Source organism: Elephas maximus, chromosome X, assembly GCF_024166365.1.
Source record: "Elephas maximus indicus isolate mEleMax1 chromosome X, mEleMax1 primary haplotype, whole genome shotgun sequence".
Lineage (NCBI taxonomy): Eukaryota > Metazoa > Chordata > Mammalia > Proboscidea > Elephantidae > Elephas > Elephas maximus.
In genome coordinates, this window is record NC_064846.1 from 117,351,229 (window position 1) to 117,359,915 (window position 8,687).

The following is an 8,687-nucleotide window of genomic DNA, read 5'->3' on the forward strand; positions in this document are numbered from 1 at the left end:
GCCGTGCTCACGGCAGCAAAGCGAAACCAACTGACGGTTTTCTCTTTCTAACTGCTTTCGTCAGAGGAATGGACGAAGTCAGAGTGTTCTTTCTTTCACCGAGATGCACAAAATCTGATGTTGCCTCTGAGCTCTGTTCTTGGCAAATAGCTGAAATTGGCATGCCTTCAAGTGGGGAAAGACATGAGTTTCCTAGGATTTTACCGTGCACTGCGTTTTCCCTGGGCCTCACTCTGCTTAAAGTATCTGTTCACGGCAACACTACATAGGATTGACTCTGCCAGGAGAGAGGTTACTGCTTTGCAGTTTGTGCTTGGAAACCTTGCCTTCGCAAGTGCAAATTCACAGAGTTCAGGCAGGATAGATAATACAAAAGGCCTTTTTCTCCCTGGGTGCTTTCACAATCTCTTAAAGCTAAGACTATGTAGTTGCTCCTCTGGAAGGATAAATCCACTGCGATGCGGTTTTTCAGAAGAAGGGCTGCGTTTGCAACAACAAAAGGGAATTTATTGCAGGAACGAGGAAGGAAAGAAAAGTTTCTCTCATTACACTTCCCTTGCTCAGAGGACTGGATGAAGAGAGGGAGTTCTCCCTTTCACTGAGAAACATGCAGGCTGCTGTTGTCTCTGCGCTGTCTTCATCGGAAAACAGTCTGTAGTTACACATTTTGAAATGTGGAAATGCCCCAATGATTGTAAGGATTTCACCAGGCACTTTGTTTTCCCTAGGCAAAAGCGAGCTTTCGCAGTAGCTTAACGCTAACACTGCATGCTCGTTCCACTTCCAGAACAGGGCTACAAAAAAGGGACTTCTCCGGAGGAAACCTTCCCTTCGCGAAGGGCAGATTTGCCGAGCTCATTGCACGAAAGCGAAACCAACTGACGCTTTTCTCTTTCTACCTGCTTTCGTCAGAGGAATGGATGAAGTCAGAGTGTTCTTTATTTCCCTGAGATACACTAAATCTGATGTTGCCTCTAAGCTCTGTTCTTGGCAAATAACTGAAATTGACCTGCATTCAAGTGGGGAAATACATGGGTTTCCGAGGATTTTACTCTGCACTGCGTTTTCCCTGGGCCTCCCTGTGCTCAAAGTATCTCTTCGAGGCAACACTACATAGGATTTACTCTGCCAGAGGAGAGCTTACTGCTTTGCAGCTTGTACTTGGAAACCTTGCCTTCGCAAGCGCAAATTCACAGACTTCAGGCAGGAAAGGGAATACAAAAGGCCTTTTTCTCCCTGGGTGCTTTCACAATCTCTTCAACTAAGACTATGTAGTTGCTCCTCTGGAAGGATAAATCCACTGCGATGCAGGTTTTCAGAAGAGGCCTTGCCTTGGCAAGAGCAAATGAGGACCTCATTGCAGCAAAGAGGAAGGAAAGAAAAGTTTCTCTCATTATGCTTGCTTTGCCCAGAGGACTGGAGGAAGTCAGGGAGTTCTCCCTTTCCCTGAGAAACATGCAGGCTGCTGTTTGCCTCTGTGCTGTCTTCTTGGAATAAGAGTCTGTCGTTACACACTTGGAACTGTAGAAACGCCCCAGTGTTTGTTAGGATTTCACCAGGCGCTTTGTTTTCCCCAGGCCAAAAGGAGCCTTCACAATAGCTTAACGCTAACACTGCATACTCGTTCCACTTCCAGAACAGGGCTACCGCAAGGCGGAGAAAACCTTCCCTTCGCGAAGGGCACGTTTGCCGTGCTCACGGCAGCAAAGCGAAACCAACTGACGGTTTTCTCTTTCTAACTGCTTTCGTCAGAGGAATGGACGAAGTCAGAGTGTTCTTTCTTTCACCGAGATGCACAAAATCTGATGTTGCCTCTGAGCTCTGTTCTTGGCAAAGAGCTGAAATTGACATGCATTCAAGTGGGGAAAGACATGGGTTTCCTAGGATTTTACCGTGCACTGCGTTTTCCCTGGGCCTCACTGTGCACACGGTATCTCTTTAGGGCAACACTACATAGGATTGACTCTGCCAGGAGAGAGGTTACTGCTTTGCAGTTTGTGCTTGGAAACCTTGCCTTCGCAAGTGCCAATTGACAGACTTCAGGCAGGAAAGAGAATACAAAAGACCTTTTTCTCCCTGGGTGCTTTCACAATCTCTTAAAACTAACAGTATACAGTTCTCCTCAGGAAGGATAAATCCACCGCGATGTAGTTTTTCCGAAGAAGTCTTGCGTTTGCAAGAGCAAATGAGCAATTCATTGCAGGAACTAGGAAGGAAAGAAAAGTTTCTCTCATTACACTTCCCTTGCTCAGAGGACTGGATGAAGACTGGGAGTTCTCCCTTTCACTGAGAAACATGCAGGCTGCTGTTGTCTCTGCGCTGTCTTCATCGGAAAAGAGTCTGTAGTTACACACTTTGAACTGTGGAAACGCCCCAGGGATTGTCAGGATTTCACCGGACACTTTGTTTCCCCGAGGCAAAAACGAGCCTTCACAATAGCTAAAGTCTAACACTGCATACTCGTCCCACTTCCAGAACAGGCTACCGCAAGGCACTTCTCTAGGGGAAACCTTCCCTTCGCCATGGGCAGGTTTGCCGTGCTCAGTGCAGGGAAGCGAAACCAAATGACGGTTTTCTCTTTCTAACTGCTTTCGTCAGAGGAATGGACGAAGTCAGAGTGTTCTTTCTTTCACCGAGATGCACAAAATCTGATGTTGCCTCTGAGCTCTGTTCTTGGCAAAGAGCTGAAATTGGCATGCCTTCAAGTGGGGAAAGACATGAGTTTCCTAGGATTTTACCGTGCACTGCGTTTTCCCTGGGCCTCACTCTGCTTAAAGTATCTGTTCACGGCAACACTACATAGGATTGACTCTGCCAGGAGAGAGGTTACTGCTTTGCAGTTTGTGCTTGGAAACCTTGCCTTCGCAAGTGCAAATTCACAGAGTTCAGGCAGGATAGATAATACAAAAGGCCTTTTTCTCCCTGGGTGCTTTCACAATCTCTTAAAGCTAAGACTATGTAGTTGCTCCTCTGGAAGGATAAATCCACTGCGATGCGGTTTTTCAGAAGAAGGGCTGCGTTTGCAACAACAAAAGGGAATTTATTGCAGGAACGAGGAAGGAAAGAAAAGTTTCTCTCATTACACTTCCCTTGCTCAGAGGACTGGATGAAGAGAGGGAGTTCTCCCTTTCACTGAGAAACATGCAGGCTGCTGTTGTCTCTGCGCTGTCTTCATCGGAAAACAGTCTGTAGTTACACATTTTGAAATGTGGAAATGCCCCAATGATTGTAAGGATATCACCAGGCACTTTGTTTTCCCTAGGCAAAAACGTGCTTTCGCAGTAGCTTAACGCTAACACTGCATGCTCCTTCCACTTCCAGAACAGGGCTACAAAAAAGGGACTTCTCCGGAGGAAACCTTCCCTTCCCAAAGGGCAGATTTGCCGAGCTCATTGCACGAAAGCGAAACCAACTGACGCTTTTCTCTTTCTACCTGCTTTCGTCAGAGGAATGGATGAAGTCAGAGTGTTCTTTATTTCCCTGAGATACACTAAATCTGATGTTGCCTCTAAGCTCTGTTCTTGGCAAATAACTGAAATTGACCTGCATTCAAGTGGGGAAATACATGGGTTTCCTAGAATTTTACTCTGCACTGCGTTTTCCCTGGGCCTCCCTGTGCTCAAAGTATCTCTTCGAGGCAACACTACATAGGATTTACTCTGCCAGAGGAGAGCTTACTGCTTTGCAGTTTGTACTTGGAAACCTTGCCTTCGCAAGCGCAAATTCACAGACTTCAGGCAGGAAAGGGAATACAAAAGGCCTTTTTCTCCCTGGGTGCTTTCACAATCTCTTCAACTAAGACTATGTAGTTGCTCCTCTGGAAGGATAAATCCACTGCGATGCAGGTTTTCAGAAGAGGCCTTGCCTTGGCAAGAGCAAATGAGGACCTCATTGCAGCAAAGAGGAAGGAAAGAAAAGTTTCTCTCATTATGCTTGCTTTGCCCAGAGGACTGGAGGAAGTCAGGGAGTTCTCCCTTTCCCTGAGAAACATGCAGGCTGCTGTTTGCCTCTGTGCTGTCTTCTTGGAATAAGAGTCTGTCGTTACACACTTGGAACTGTAGAAACGCCCCAGTGTTTGTTAGGATTTCACCAGGCGCTTTGTTTTCCCCAGGCCAAAAGGAGCCTTCACAATAGCTTAACGCTAACACTGCATACTCGTTCCACTTCCAGAACAGGGCTACCGCCAGGCGGAGAAAACCTTCCCTTCGCGAAGGGCACGTTTGCCGTGCTCACTGCAGCAAAGCGAAACCAACTGACGGTTTTCTCTTTCTAACTGCTTTCGTCAGAGGAATGGACGAAGTCAGAGTGTTCTTTCTTTCACCGAGAGGCACAAAATCTGATGTTGCCTCTGAGCTCTGTTCTTGGCAAAGAGCTGAAATTGACATGCATTCAAGTGGGGAAAGACATGGGTTTCCTAGGATTTTACCGTGCACTGCGTTTTCCCTGGGCCTCACTGTGCACACGGTATCTCTTTAGGGCAACACTACATAGGATTGACTCTGCCAGGAGAGAGGTTACTGCTTTGCAGTTTGTGCTTGGAAACCTTGCCTTCGCAAGTGCCAATTGACAGACTTCAGGCAGGAAAGAGAATACAAAAGACCTTTTTCTCCCTGGGTGCTTTCACAATCTCTTAAAACTAACAGTATACAGTTCTCCTCAGGAAGGATAAATCCACCGCGATGTAGTTTTTCCGAAGAAGTCTTGCGTTTGCAAGAGCAAATGAGCAATTCATTGCAGGAACTAGGAAGGAAAGAAAAGTTTCTCTCATTACACTTCCCTTGCTCAGAGGACTGGATGAAGACTGGGAGTTCTCCCTTTCACTGAGAAACATGCAGGCTGCTGTTGTCTCTGCGCTGTCTTCATCGGAAAAGAGTCTGTAGTTACACACTTTGAACTGTGGAAACGCCCCAGGGATTGTCAGGATTTCACCGGACACTTTGTTTCCCCGAGGCAAAAACGAGCCTTCACAATAGCTAAAGTCTAACACTGCATACTCGTCCCACTTCCAGAACAGGCTACCGCAAGGCACTTCTCTAGGGGAAACCTTCCCTTCGCCATGGGCAGGTTTGCCGTGCTCAGTGCAGGGAAGCGAAACCAACTGACGGTTTTCTCTTTCTAACTGCTTTCGTCAGAGGAATGGACGAAGTCAGAGTGTTCTTTCTTTCACCGAGATGCACAAAATCTGATGTTGCCTCTGAGCTCTGTTCTTGGCAAAGAGCTGAAATTGGCATGCCTTCAAGTGGGGAAAGACATGAGTTTCCTAGGATTTTACCGTGCACTGCGTTTTCCCTGGGCCTCACTCTGCTTAAAGTATCTGTTCACGGCAACACTACATAGGATTGACTCTGCCAGGAGAGAGGTTACTGCTTTGCAGTTTGTGCTTGGAAACCTTGCCTTCGCAAGTGCAAATTCACAGAGTTCAGGCAGGATAGATAATACAAAAGGCCTTTTTCTCCCTGGGTGCTTTCACAATCTCTTAAAGCTAAGACTATGTAGTTGCTCCTCTGGAAGGATAAATCCACTGCGATGCGGTTTTTCAGAAGAAGGGCTGCGTTTGCAACAACAAAAGGGAATTTATTGCAGGAACGAGGAAGGAAAGAAAAGTTTCTCTCATTACACTTCCCTTGCTCAGAGGACTGGATGAAGAGAGGGAGTTCTCCCTTTCACTGAGAAACATGCAGGCTGCTGTTGTCTCTGCGCTGTCTTCATCGGAAAACAGTCTGTAGTTACACATTTTGAAATGTGGAAATGCCCCAATGATTGTAAGGATTTCACCAGGCACTTTGTTTTCCCTAGGCAAAAGCGAGCTTTCGCAGTAGCTTAACGCTAACACTGCATGCTCGTTCCACTTCCAGAACAGGGCTACAAAAAAGGGACTTCTCCGGAGGAAACCTTCCCTTCGCGAAGGGCAGATTTGCCGAGCTCATTGCACGAAAGCGAAACCAACTGACGCTTTTCTCTTTCTACCTGCTTTCGTCAGAGGAATGGATGAAGTCAGAGTGTTCTTTATTTCCCTGAGATACACTAAATCTGATGTTGCCTCTAAGCTCTGTTCTTGGCAAATAACTGAAATTGACCTGCATTCAAGTGGGGAAATACATGGGTTTCCGAGGATTTTACTCTGCACTGCGTTTTCCCTGGGCCTCCCTGTGCTCAAAGTATCTCTTCGAGGCAACACTACATAGGATTTACTCTGCCAGAGGAGAGCTTACTGCTTTGCAGCTTGTACTTGGAAACCTTGCCTTCGCAAGCGCAAATTCACAGACTTCAGGCAGGAAAGGGAATACAAAAGGCCTTTTTCTCCCTGGGTGCTTTCACAATCTCTTCAACTAAGACTATGTAGTTGCTCCTCTGGAAGGATAAATCCACTGCGATGCAGGTTTTCAGAAGAGGCCTTGCCTTGGCAAGAGCAAATGAGGACCTCATTGCAGCAAAGAGGAAGGAAAGAAAAGTTTCTCTCATTATGCTTGCTTTGCCCAGAGGACTGGAGGAAGTCAGGGAGTTCTCCCTTTCCCTGAGAAACATGCAGGCTGCTGTTTGCCTCTGTGCTGTCTTCTTGGAATAAGAGTCTGTCGTTACACACTTGGAACTGTAGAAACGCCCCAGTGTTTGTTAGGATTTCACCAGGCGCTTTGTTTTCCCCAGGCCAAAAGGAGCCTTCACAATAGCTTAACGCTAACACTGCATACTCGTTCCACTTCCAGAACAGGGCTACCGCAAGGCGGAGAAAACCTTCCCTTCGCGAAGGGCACGTTTGCCGTGCTCACGGCAGCAAAGCGAAACCAACTGACGGTTTTCTCTTTCTAACTGCTTTCGTCAGAGGAATGGACGAAGTCAGAGTGTTCTTTCTTTCACCGAGATGCACAAAATCTGATGTTGCCTCTGAGCTCTGTTCTTGGCAAAGAGCTGAAATTGACATGCATTCAAGTGGGGAAAGACATGGGTTTCCTAGGATTTTACCGTGCACTGCGTTTTCCCTGGGCCTCACTGTGCACACGGTATCTCTTTAGGGCAACACTACATAGGATTGACTCTGCCAGGAGAGAGGTTACTGCTTTGCAGTTTGTGCTTGGAAACCTTGCCTTCGCAAGTGCCAATTGACAGACTTCAGGCAGGAAAGAGAATACAAAAGACCTTTTTCTCCCTGGGTGCTTTCACAATCTCTTAAAACTAACAGTATACAGTTCTCCTCAGGAAGGATAAATCCACCGCGATGTAGTTTTTCCGAAGAAGTCTTGCGTTTGCAAGAGCAAATGAGCAATTCATTGCAGGAACTAGGAAGGAAAGAAAAGTTTCTCTCATTACACTTCCCTTGCTCAGAGGACTGGATGAAGACTGGGAGTTCTCCCTTTCACTGAGAAACATGCAGGCTGCTGTTGTCTCTGCGCTGTCTTCATCGGAAAAGAGTCTGTAGTTACACACTTTGAACTGTGGAAACGCCCCAGGGATTGTCAGGATTTCACCGGACACTTTGTTTCCCCGAGGCAAAAACGAGCCTTCACAATAGCTAAAGTCTAACACTGCATACTCGTCCCACTTCCAGAACAGGCTACCGCAAGGCACTTCTCTAGGGGAAACCTTCCCTTCGCCATGGGCAGGTTTGCCGTGCTCAGTGCAGGGAAGCGAAACCAAATGACGGTTTTCTCTTTCTAACTGCTTTCGTCAGAGGAATGGACGAAGTCAGAGTGTTCTTTCTTTCACCGAGATGCACAAAATCTGATGTTGCCTCTGAGCTCTGTTCTTGGCAAAGAGCTGAAATTGGCATGCCTTCAAGTGGGGAAAGACATGAGTTTCCTAGGATTTTACCGTGCACTGCGTTTTCCCTGGGCCTCACTCTGCTTAAAGTATCTGTTCACGGCAACACTACATAGGATTGACTCTGCCAGGAGAGAGGTTACTGCTTTGCAGTTTGTGCTTGGAAACCTTGCCTTCGCAAGTGCAAATTCACAGAGTTCAGGCAGGATAGATAATACAAAAGGCCTTTTTCTCCCTGGGTGCTTTCACAATCTCTTAAAGCTAAGACTATGTAGTTGCTCCTCTGGAAGGATAAATCCACTGCGATGCGGTTTTTCAGAAGAAGGGCTGCGTTTGCAACAACAAAAGGGAATTTATTGCAGGAACGAGGAAGGAAAGAAAAGTTTCTCTCATTACACTTCCCTTGCTCAGAGGACTGGATGAAGAGAGGGAGTTCTCCCTTTCACTGAGAAACATGCAGGCTGCTGTTGTCTCTGCGCTGTCTTCATCGGAAAACAGTCTGTAGTTACACATTTTGAAATGTGGAAATGCCCCAATGATTGTAAGGATATCACCAGGCACTTTGTTTTCCCTAGGCAAAAACGTGCTTTCGCAGTAGCTTAACGCTAACACTGCATGCTCCTTCCACTTCCAGAACAGGGCTACAAAAAAGGGACTTCTCCGGAGGAAACCTTCCCTTCCCAAAGGGCAGATTTGCCGAGCTCATTGCACGAAAGCGAAACCAACTGACGCTTTTCTCTTTCTACCTGCTTTCGTCAGAGGAATGGATGAAGTCAGAGTGTTCTTTATTTCCCTGAGATACACTAAATCTGATGTTGCCTCTAAGCTCTGTTCTTGGCAAATAACTGAAATTGACCTGCATTCAAGTGGGGAAATACATGGGTTTCCTAGAATTTTACTCTGCACTGCGTTTTCCCTGGGCCTCCCTGTGC